General features: G+C 41.2%; 1 pseudogene; it reads right to left on the reverse strand.

Moving 5' to 3' along the window:
- Window positions 1-10,646: 10,646 nt before the first annotated feature.
- On the reverse strand, window positions 10,647-11,368 carry LOC115833848 (annotated as a pseudogene).
- Window positions 11,369-11,782: the final 414 nt, after the last annotated feature.

An 11,782-nucleotide genomic window follows, 5' to 3' on the forward strand; every position in this document is an offset into this window, starting at 1 on the left:
TTATACCAGTAGCATGCTGTTTTGGTAAATATAGCCTTGTAGTATAATTTGAAGTTGGGTAATGTGAGGCCTCCATATTCCTTCTTTGTGCTCAGCCTTACTTTGGCTATGCAGGCTCTTTTATACTTCCATATAAATTTTAGAACAGTTTTTTTCTGATTCTGTGAAGAATGATAATGGAATATTGATGGAAATTGCATTGAATTTGTAGATTGCTTTTGGCAGTATGGTCATTGTTACAATAGTGATTCTACCCCTCCATAAGCATGGGATGTTTTTATGTTTGTTTCATCTATGATTTCTTTCAGCAGTATTTTGCACTTTTCCTTGTAGAGGTCTTTCACATCCTTGGATAGGTATATTCCTAAGTATTTTACTTTATTTTTTGCAGCTATTATAAAAAGGGGTGAGTTCTTGATTTGATTCTCAGCTTGGTCACTGTTGGTTTATAGCAGTGCTACTGATTTGTATACATGATTTTGTATCCTTAAACTTTGCTGAATTCATTTAACAGATCTAGGAGCTTTCGACATGAGTCTTTAGGATTTTCTAGGTAAACAATCATACCACTGGAGACAGTGACAGTTTAACTTCCTCTTTAACAATTCGGATGCCCGTTCTTTCTTTCTCTTGTCTGATTACTCTGGCTAAGACTTCCAGTACTATGTTGAATAGGAGTGGTGAGAAAGGGCAAACTTGTCTTGTGCCAATTTGCACAGGAAGTGCTTCCAGCCCTTGACCATTCAGTATGATATTGGCTGTGGATTTATCATATACGGCTCTTATTTTGAGGTATGTTCCTTTGATACCTAGTTTATTGAGAGTTTTTAACATGAAGTGATGTTGAATTTTATGAAAGGGCTTTTCTACATCTATTGAGATAATCATGTGGTTTTTGTCTTTAGTTCTGTTTATGTGATGAATCACATTTATTGATTTGTGTATGTTGAACAAGCCTTGCATCACAGGGATGAAGCCTACTTGATTGTGGTGGATAAGCTTTTTGATGTGCTGCTGGATTTGGTTTGCCAGCATTGTGTTGAAGAATTTTGCATCAATGTTCATCAAGGATATTAGCCTGAAGTTTTCTTTTTTTGTTGTATCTCTGCCAGGTTTTGGTATCAGAATGATGCTGGCCTAATATTTTGGAAAGTAGGAATGGTGCCAGCTCCTTTTTTTTTTTTTTTTACTTCTGGTAGAATTCAACTGTGAATCTTCTGGTCCTGGGCCTTTTTTGGTTGGTAGGCTATTAATTACTGCTTCAATTTTAGAACTTATTATTGGTCTATTTGAGGATTTGATTTGTTCCTGGATCAGTCTTGGTAGGGTAAACGTGTCCAGGAATTTATCTATTTCTTCTAATTTTCTAATTTATGTGCATGGAGGTGTTGTTTGTAGTCTCTGATGGCTGTGTGTATTGCTGTGGGGTTAGTGGTGATATCCCCTGTATTTCTGATTGTGTGTGTGTGGTTTTTTTTTTTTTTGAGATGGAGTCTGTATCACCAGGCTGGAGTGCAGTGGTGCTATCTTGTCTCACTGCAACCTCCACTTCCCGGGTTCCAGCGATTCTCCTGCCTCAGCCTCCCGAGTAGCTGGGACTACAGGTGCACACCACCATGCCCAGCTAATTTTTGTATTTTTAGTAGAGACAGAGTTTCACCATTTTGGATCAGGATGGTCTTGATCTCTTGACCTTGTGATCCACCTGCCTCGGCCTCCCAAACTGCTGGGATTACAGGCGTGAGCCACCGCAACCAGCCTGATTGTGTTTATTTTAATCTTCTCTTTTTCTCCTTTATTAGCCTAGCTAGAAGTTTATCTATTTTATTAATTTTTTCAAAACACCCGCTACTGAATTCATCGATTTTTTGAAGGGTTTTTTTGTGTCTCTATCTCCTTCAGTTCAGCTGTGATCTTGGTTATTTACTATCTTCTATTAGCTTTGGCATTTGTTTGCTCCTGTCCTCTAGATCTTTAGTTCTGATGTTAAGTTTTTAACAAGTCTTTTCTAACTTTTTGATGTGGGTGTTTAGTGCAACAAATTTCCCTCTTAACACTGCTTTAGCTGTACCCCAGAGATTCTGATACATTTTATCTTCATTCTCATTAGTTTCAAAGAACTTCTTGATTTCTGCCTTAATTGCATTATTTACCCAAAAGTCATTCCAGTGCAGGTTGTTCAGTTTCCATGTGGTTGTATGGTTTTGAGTGAATTTCTTAATTTTGTGTTCTAATTTGATTGTGCTGTGGTCCAAGAGACTGTTATAATTTCAGTTATTTTTCATTTGGTGAAAAGTGTTTTACTTCCAGTTATGTGATCAATTTTAGAGTAACTGCTGTGTGTTGATGAGAAGAATGTATATTCTATTGTTTTTGGGTGGAGAGTTTTGTAGATACCTGTTAGGTCCATTTGATCCAGAGCTGAGTTCAGGTCCTGAATATCTGTTAATTTTCTGTCTTGATGATCTGTCTAATGTTGTCAGTGGCGTGCTAAAGTCTCTCATTATTATTGTGTGGGAGTCTAAGTCTGCATTGTTTTATCATGATCCTTAGCTTCTTTCCATTGGGTTACAACATGGTCTTTTAGGTCAGCGAAGTTTATTTTTATCCACATCCTGTCATTTTAGCCATCTCAGTCTCAGCCCACTTCTGAGCCCTTGGTGGAGAGGTGTTGTGGTCATTTGGAGGAAAAGGGGCATTCTGGGTTTTTGAGTTTTCAGGTTTTTTTGTGCTAATCCTTCTTTTTTTAAGAATTAAAAGAGGCAACATGAATTTTTTTTTTCAAAGTTGAAACTGATGAATATCACTATGACTTAATAAAGTTCAGGAGAAAAAATCAAGTTAGATATGCAAAAATGTGATATGAATGTGATAGGAGATGTTATTCTCTGAAGATTAATTTCATCTGAAAGAAATGTAAGAGAAATAAAAAGCATTGTCAAATTCTTTCTTATCTTTGTGGGTTTATCTAGCTTCAAGCTTTGAGGTTGCTGACCTTTAGATGGGGGTTTTGGTTTTGTTGTGGTTGTTGTTTGCTGTTTGATTTTTTTTTTAACACTCTAGCCACTCTTCTGTAGGGCTGCTGCAGTTTGCTGGATGTCTGCTCCAGATTGTAGTCACCTGGGTTTTTCCCATAGGTGGAATTATCACCTTTGAAAACTGCAAAACAGCACAGATGGCATCTTGCTTCTTCCTCTGGAAACTTTGTCCCAGGAGGGTACTAAATTTGTTACTGGCTTGAATGTATCTGTAGGAGGTGGCTGGTTACACTGCTTGGGAAAATCTCATGCAGTCGGGAGGAATGGGATCAGGGACATACTTAAACAATCTAACTGCTTTTTGGTGGAGCAGCTGTGCTCTACTGGGGATCCCTTCAGCCCCTGATCCATTAGGGCTCTCCAAGGCCCACAGGCTGGACCAGCTTTGATGCCTGAACAGTCATGGTGGCAGCATGCGATACCCCATGGACGCTTAGACTCAGGGAGAAATTAGAACTCTGTCAGCTGTAGAACAGAGGCAGGTGTGGCTGGAGGCCCTGGCTGGGAGGACCCACCCCACAAGGAGCAGTGGATTGGGGTCCTGCTTAAAGAAGCAGTCTGGCCACATTCTGGGAAAGCAGCTGTGCTGTGCTGGGGGTACCCTACCTATCCCGACCATTTGGACTCTCCAAAGCCCGCAGAACGAAACAGCTGAGTTGACCAAACAGCATAGATAGCAGCTTGGCCCTTTCCTGGGGTCTCTGTCCTGTCTCAGGCAGGCTCCACCTTGTTTCTTGTGGCTGGCTGGAATTCCAAGCCAGTGGGTCCTATCTTGTGAGTTGCCATGTAAGTGGGGCCTGCAGATTGATGCTGCTCAGCCCCCAGGATTTAGCCCCCTTCCTAGGGGTATGCACAGACCTTCTGCCTTGCCTGAGCTGCAGATACCTTTGCCAGGGATCCCGAGGCCAGAATATGTAAAGTTCCTGGGTCTCTGTACATTTTCGAGCAGCTGCTCTGCGGAGACTCCACACAGCTGTGTGCATCAGACCCAAGGCACTGGAGACACGGGCCTATAAGGGGACCTCCTGATCCACAGATTGCAAAGATCCACGGGAGAAGTGTGGTTTCCCCGGGGGCATGCAATCACTCACTGCTTCCCTCCACCGGGGGGTGCGGGTTCCCTTGGCTCTGTGTTGCTCCAGGGTGGACCGTTTCTCCACCCTGCTTTTCTTTTTTTTTTTCTTTCCTATTTTGGCTGAGTTGTATTCAGTGGTGTATATACATATATATAAGCATTTTCTTTATCGACCTGATTGATGAGCATTGGCTGGTTTCAGTTTTTTTTTTTTTTTTTTTTTTTTTGAGACGGAGTCTCCCTCTGTCGCCTGGGCTGGAGTGGGTTAATCTCGGCTCACTGCAAGCTCCACCTCCCAGGTTCACGCCATTCTCCTGCCTCAGCCTTCCGAGTAGCTGAGACTACAGGAGCCGGCCACCACACCCGGTTAATTTTTTCTATTTTTTTAGTAGAGACGGGGCTTCATCATGTTAGCCAGGATGGTCTCGATCTCCTGACCTCGTGATCCACCCGCCTCGGCCTCCCAAAGTGCTGGGATTACAGGAGTGAGTCACCGCGCCCGGCCCACCCTGCTTTTCTTCATTCTCCATGGGTCAGGTTGTTTTCCTACATAGTCTCAATGTGAGTACGTGGATATCTCAGTTGAAGGTGCTGCATTCACTCGCCCCTCTTCCTCTCTGTGAGCGCCACAGACCACAGCTGCTTCCGATTGGCCATCTTGGGGCCCACTCATCAGTTGATGGGCACTTAGGTTGATTTTATATCTTTGCAATTGTGAATTGTGCTGTGATAAAAATATGTGTGCAGGTTTCTTTGATATGACTTCTTTTTTTTAGGTGTGTACCCAGTAGTGGGATTTCTGGATGGAATGGTAGATCTACTTTGAGTTCCTTGTGAAATCTCTACACTGTTTTCTGCAGAGGTTGTACTAATTTACATTCCACCAGCAATGCCTAAACGTTTCCTTTTCACCACATTTACGCCAACACCTGCTGTTCTTTGACTATTGAATAATGACCATTCCCGCTGGGGTAAGGTGGGTGAGAAACTCAGCTGTTTTTCATTGTGGCTTTAAATTGCATTTCCCTGATAATTAGAGATGTGGAGCATTTTTCCCTGTTTATTAGTTATTTGTGTGTTTTCTTTTGAGAAACGTCTATGCATGTTGTTTGCTCACTTTTTAATGGAATTATTTGTGTTTTCTTTGATGATTTGTTTCAATTTCTTGTAGATTCTGGATCAATCAGTCCTTTGCCAGAGGCATAATTTGCAAATAGTTTCTCCCATTCTGTAGGTTGTTTGTTTACTCTGATGATTTATTTTTTCTTTTCATTAGCTCCCACTGATTTATTTTTGCTTTTTTTGAATTTGCTTTTGGGGTCTTTGTTACAAGTTGTTTGCCTAGGCCAATGTCTAGAAGAGTTTTCCCGGGTTTTCTTCTAGAGTTTTTGTTGTTTCAGGACCTAGATTTAAGTCTTGAATTCACCTTAAGTAAATTTTTGTGTATGATGAAAGATAGGGATCCAGTTTCCCTCTTCTGTGTGTGGCTATTCAATGTTCCCATCAGCATTTATTCAATAGGGTGTTATTTCCCCAGTTGATGTTTCTGGATGCTTTGTCAAAATCAGTTGGCTTTATTTTTGTTTTCTCTATTTTGTTTCATTGGTCTATGGATCTACTTTTATGCCAATACCACATTGTTTGGCATAGCCTTTTGAGATACTTTGAAGTCCGGTAATGTGATGCCTCCATATTTTTTCCTTTTCCTTAGGATGGCTTGGCTATCCTAGCTGTTTTTGGTTCCATATGAACTTTAGAATTTTTTTTCTAACTCTGCATAAAATGATGTTGTTATTTGGGAAGAAATTGCATCGAATCTGTAGTTTTCTTTGGGCTGCGTGGTTTTTTGTTTTAACAATACTGGTTTTTCTAATCCACGGGCATGGAAAGTATTTCTGTTCGTTTGTACCGTCTATTACTTCTTTCAGCAGTGCCTTGTAGTTCTCCTTGTTGGGCTCTTTTACCTTCTTTTTTAAGTATATTCCCATATACATATGTAGCTACTGTAAGAGGGATCGAGTTTTTGATTTAATTCTCATCTTGGTTGTTGTTGGTGTATAGCAAGCTGTTAATTTGTGTGCATGACTTTTGTAACCTGAGATTTTACTGAATTTATCTACAAGGTCTGGCTGTCTTTTGTAGGCGTGTTTAAGGTTTACTATGTATACCATCAGATCACCAGGCAATAGAGATAGTCTGACTTGCTTTTTTCCAATGTTAATACCTTTTATTTCTTCCTCTTGCCTGATGGCTTTAGCTAAGAATTTTGTGCTCATTTTATAGAAAAGTTTTAGTTTTATGCAAAATTGGGCAAAAATTAGAGAGTTCCCCTATATCCTTCCCCCACATATGCATAGCCTCCCTCCGGTATCAACTCCCTATCCCAGATTGTATGTGAGTTACAATCATTGAACCTACATTGATCTATTATTATAACTCAATGTCTGTAGCTTACATTAGTGTTCACTACGTTTTTGTTGTACATTCTATGGGTTTGGACAGATGCATCATGACAGGCATCCACAACCATAGTGTCCTATGAAATAGTTTCACTTCTCTAAATATCTTTTGTCTCTAGCTTCTCTATTTCTTCTTTCAACACCAACCCCTTCCAACCACGGATCTCTGTATTTATTTATTGGTAAATCTTGTCTCCTGACATTTCATATTGTATATACTTCTTATGTACAACATGATGTATCATATACATTTTACAATGTCAAAATCTAGCTACTTTTTACACAGTTATTGTAGTTTGTAAGAACAATTCACATTCACTCAGCATTTTTCAAGAGCACGATATATTGTTAGGTGGAGTCACCACGCTGTAAAATAGATCTCTTGAATTTATTCCTCCCATGTGACTGAAATTTTGTATATTTTGACTGTCTCCTCAAATACCCCACCCCTGCCGCCCCAACCCATGGTAAGTACCATGCTACTGTCTACTTCTATAAGATCAATTTTTTAGATTCTACATAAGATTGAGGTCAAGTAGTATTTGTCTTTCTATGCCTTGCATATTTACATAGCATAACATAGCATAATGATCTCCAGGTTCATCTTTGTGTCCTTATTTTTTAGGCTATTCCTTAAGTAGCCTTAAAATATAAGAACACATAGATGAACCTGGAGATGTATTTTGTTGTGTATACATATCACATCTTCTTTATCCAGTCATCTTTTTTTGGACACTTATGTTGATTTTCTATGTTAGTTATAGTGCTGCAATAGACATGAGCATACAGATAGCTCTTCAGTATACTACTTTTATTTCCTCTGGATATATATTTAGCAGTATGGCATTGGTGGAACATATTGTAGCTCTATTTTTAGTTTTTGGAGGAACTGCCATACTAGTTTCTGTAGTGGTTGTACTAATTTGCATTCTCACCAACAGGGCAAGTGGTTTCCCTTTTCTTCACAACTTCATCTACAATTGTTATCTCTTGACGTTTTCATAACAGTTATTCTAATGGGTGTGATGCAATATTTTATTTTGGTTGTAATTTGCATTTCTGTGATGGTTAGCGATGTGGAGCATTTTTCCATACACCCACTGGTCATACCTTTCTGTCTTTTTTTCATAAATGTCTCTTTAAGTCTTTTGGTTATTTTTATTTTTGATTTTTGTTTCCTTCCTATTGAGTTGTTTGAATTTCTTACGTATTTTGGAAATTTATTCCCATCAGATATATGGTGTGCAAATATTTTGTTCCATTCTGCTGGTTGTCTCTTCACTCTGATGATTGTTTCCTTTGTTGTGCAGAAACTTGTTAGATGTAATTCCCTTTGTCGACTTTTGCTTTTGTTGTCTGTGTTTTGGGGTTATATCTAAAAGATCACTGGCCTAACCAGCGTTGGGGATGTTTTTCCCTACGTTTCTTGTAGTAGGGTCATAGTTGAGGGTCCTGCTCTAAAGTTTGAAAGAGATTTTAGTGTATTTTTGTATATGCTGAGAGAAAAGGGTGTAATTTGATTATTTTGCATGTGGATATCTAGTTTTCCTGTCACCATTGATTGAAAGGACAGTCATTTCTTCATTGTTGTTGTTGTCACCTTTGTGTAAACTCAGTTGGCTGTACATGTGTGGATTGACTTCTCTACTCTTTTCCAGTGGTCTAAGTGTCTGTTTGTAAGCCAGTGTTATTCTGCTTGGGTTACTATAATTTTATAGCATACTTTGAAGTGAGGAAAGCACAGATCTTTTTATTTTCTCCGCAGTTTGCCCTATGACCTCACTACTCAGAGAAATGTCAAAAGAGATGTTGATTTTTCACTTTTTTTTGACACAGAGTTTCACTCTTGTTGCCCAGGCTGGTGTGCAATGGTGCGATCTTGGCTCACCGCAACCTCCACCTCCTAGGTTCAAGCGATTCTCCTACCTCAGCCTCCCGAGTAGCTGGGATTATAGGCCTGCACCACCATGCCCAGCTAATTTTTTTTTTTTTTTTTTTTTAGTAGAGACGGGTTTCTCCATGTTGGCCAGGCTGGTCTTGAACTCCCGACCTCAGGTGATCCGCCTGCCTCGGCCTCCCAAAGTGTTGGGATTACTGGCATGAACCACCATGCCTGGCCAATTTTGCACTTTTTAAATTTTATACTTGTCGTTAGGGCAGAGCGATGATGACTAAGCTCCATCCATGCCACCATGAACACAGGAAGTTCATTTGATTTTTTACTATACATTTGTTCCCATTTTTCTTACATTCAGAGTAAGAATGAATTTGATGAATTATATGTCAGTGTAATTAGAAAAAGTGTTTTATTTTAATGAAAATTTTAATGCTTAAATCTTATAATCATAGGAATTTTCTCTTTAATTTTTGCATTTTAACACCATTATATAAAATTAAAATATGTGAGAATCTTACGTACTATAAAATTACATGTCAGATGTATTTTTCTTTCTCAGAAGGACGAGAGAGAGATCAGTATATTACCTTAGCTATAAAAATAGTTTACAGTAAAACCGATTCTTCAGAGCTGAAGACATGGAAATGAGTGCAGAGACTAGACAGTGTTTCTAGGGTCTGTTTTCTCTCTGAAGTTTTCCATGCAGCTTCTAGAATACTTTACCATTTTAATATTATCAAAGGGCCCCCCTGACATAAAACAATCTTGGTAGCAATGTGAATAAAGTCATTTTAGACAACAACTTGGTGTGTAATTTTAATTTCATTCTTGCAAAAGTCAGAAAATAGTTCAGTGGATGACAAATGAAAATTCAATTTTCATTCATTCAAATTTCATTCATTCAAATCAATTCCAGTCTCCTGCTCAGGACACAGCCTTCTGGATAGACTACCATAAGGAAATAGTTTCTGGAGGCTTCACCTATTGAAATCAAGCAGCAAGCAGAAAAGCTAAGACATTGCAGCTCCAGGCTTCAGTATGAAAACACATGTCTCTTGGAAGAGGTTTTCTCTCTGAAAGTAGCGTCCTGTCCCCAGGACGCTTTGGACCCACGCGACTTTTTTTCTTTCAGGTAGAAAGAAACAGAAAAATGTGTCTATATGCCCCCAGAAGCACAAATATTTAGTCAAAGTAATTATGAAAGAAGCTGCTGCCTTCATCTAGACGAGATCAATGAAACAGTTGGAGAAAGACGTTAAAATTGTAGGTCAATTCAGCCTAGACTAAAACACAGAAGGTGCAGGGCACAGGCAGTCCTGTCATAGAAACAGTGGATTCAGTCCTTTGTCCTTTAAGAACAGGCCTTTCTATCTAGACTGGGGCCCAGAAGAAGACAATTATTTTGTACTAGATGTTGAAGTGGCCCTTGGATTTTCATCTGTGAACAGCCTCCTTCCAATGCTTGGGCTGCAGCGGGGCATCTGATTCCCCATCTCACACACACCGAGGGCTGCTGCTACCACCTCCCTGAATAAGGCCCTGGTTATTCCAGTCATGGCCATAACCATGACGATGTTCTAGAATGCTGACCTGCCAGTGACGGACTGCATTAGAAACTTCTAATAAGTGTCTCTCTCTCTCCTACCCACAAACAGACCCACACTGGCTGTTCTGCCTCCTGTAATGTGAAGTGACTTGTGGATAGAGAGTCTGTTCACTTTTTAGAAAGTAGAGTTGGATGTATTTTCATAGCAAACTAGCAGGAACAGCCCAGGAGACAGGAAGCATTGAAACCATGTGGCTGCATATAGAAAATTTCAAAGTGTGGGTCTCATCTACTGTTTGATCAAGAGCGAAAAATATCATCGAGTTTCCATCAAGAAGAAATGTATTTGCTTGTAAATAGTCTAATGAGGCATTCTCCAAACAAAAGAGCAAATGTATTGACAATTGATGTAGAGTTGAAGTGCTGAAACTTGCTCACTGAGACATTTCCACTCAACACTAATGCATTAGACCCTCAATGCAGAATAAAAGTTTACGAATAAAAGCAAATAGAAACACAGTCACTACCTGTGATTTCTGCTTATGTTTCCACTCCCAATCATATTCTTAGCTACTTTTGGACCCCATGGGGGAAAAGAAACCAGAACGGAATAAAACTTCTAACATCAGAACTACCAGTAACTGAAAGAAGAGAAAACAAAAACAAAAAACAAAACAGAAGTGAAGCCCTCTAGAGTGCAAGGTATCCCAGGAGAGTGAGCTCTTAAGTACCCGCTCCACGGAGGCGGCAGGCCAGCTGCATGTCTCTGGGCGTAAATGTCACGTGCCTGGCATGGATGGCACACAGGTTGGTGTCTTCAAAGAGGCGCACCAGGTAGGCCTCGCTGGGCTCCTGCAGGGCGCTAGTGGCTGCGCTCTGGAAGCGCAGGTCCGGGCTGATGGCCTGGGCGATCTCGCGCACCAGGTACTGGACGTGCAGCTTGCGCAGAAGCAGCTGAGTGGACTTCTGGTACTTTCTGATTTTGCAGAGCGTCAGGGTACCAGGCCTGTAGCCGTGGGGCTTCTTGATCCCTCCTGTAGGCGGCGCCCTCTTGCCGGCAGCTTTGGTGGCCAGGGGCTTTCTGGGGGCCTCCCAGGTGGTGGCTTTGTGAGTGTTCTGCTTGATGTCTGCTGTGGTGCAGGGCCGCGGCCTCTCCCCTGTCCTTGGGCTGAGCCTGACCAGCTGCAGGCGGCTCTGGCATCAGGGAGCGAGGGCGGTGGGTTTGTGGACAGGATTCAGAGAGCCTGTGACTTGAGATCCGTGCAGAAGATGCATCCTCACGCTTAGCCCCTTTCAATCCAGCCCTAGACTTACCTGCTCACAGGTCTGCGGGTCAGAGGTCAGGATGCTCATTCACCCTGTGGGGTCCTGGGCTTCCGAGGTCTACACACCCGCAGTGGGAATCTTCCTGCAGCTAGTCTTGCTCTGTGGTCTCAACAAAGTTTAGAGTCTTATAATTTGCTGTGATGATTGCATTAGAGCCACCTGGCTAGCTTCCATTGCACTCATTGCTTCACGAGATTTTTAACCTAATGAGAATGAGCTGTCCCCATCCCACCCTACAAAGTAGCTGGTCAGGGCTGAGTGCTGTCCTGGGGGTAAGGGGATGACATGCCCAGGTGTCAGCTCAAAGGATCTCTGCATCATCCTGAGGTGGGAGGCAGGGCAAGAAGCACCAATGAGGTTCTCCCCCTCCCCCCTCCCCCCCACAGTGGAAGCTTATCAAGTCTATGGGTTGTGCCACACCCAAGGGTGGTGTTACCTTCC

Source organism: Nomascus leucogenys, unplaced genomic scaffold (assembly GCF_006542625.1).
Source record: "Nomascus leucogenys isolate Asia unplaced genomic scaffold, Asia_NLE_v1 000986F_63216_qpd_obj, whole genome shotgun sequence".
Taxonomy (NCBI): domain Eukaryota; kingdom Metazoa; phylum Chordata; class Mammalia; order Primates; family Hylobatidae; genus Nomascus; species Nomascus leucogenys.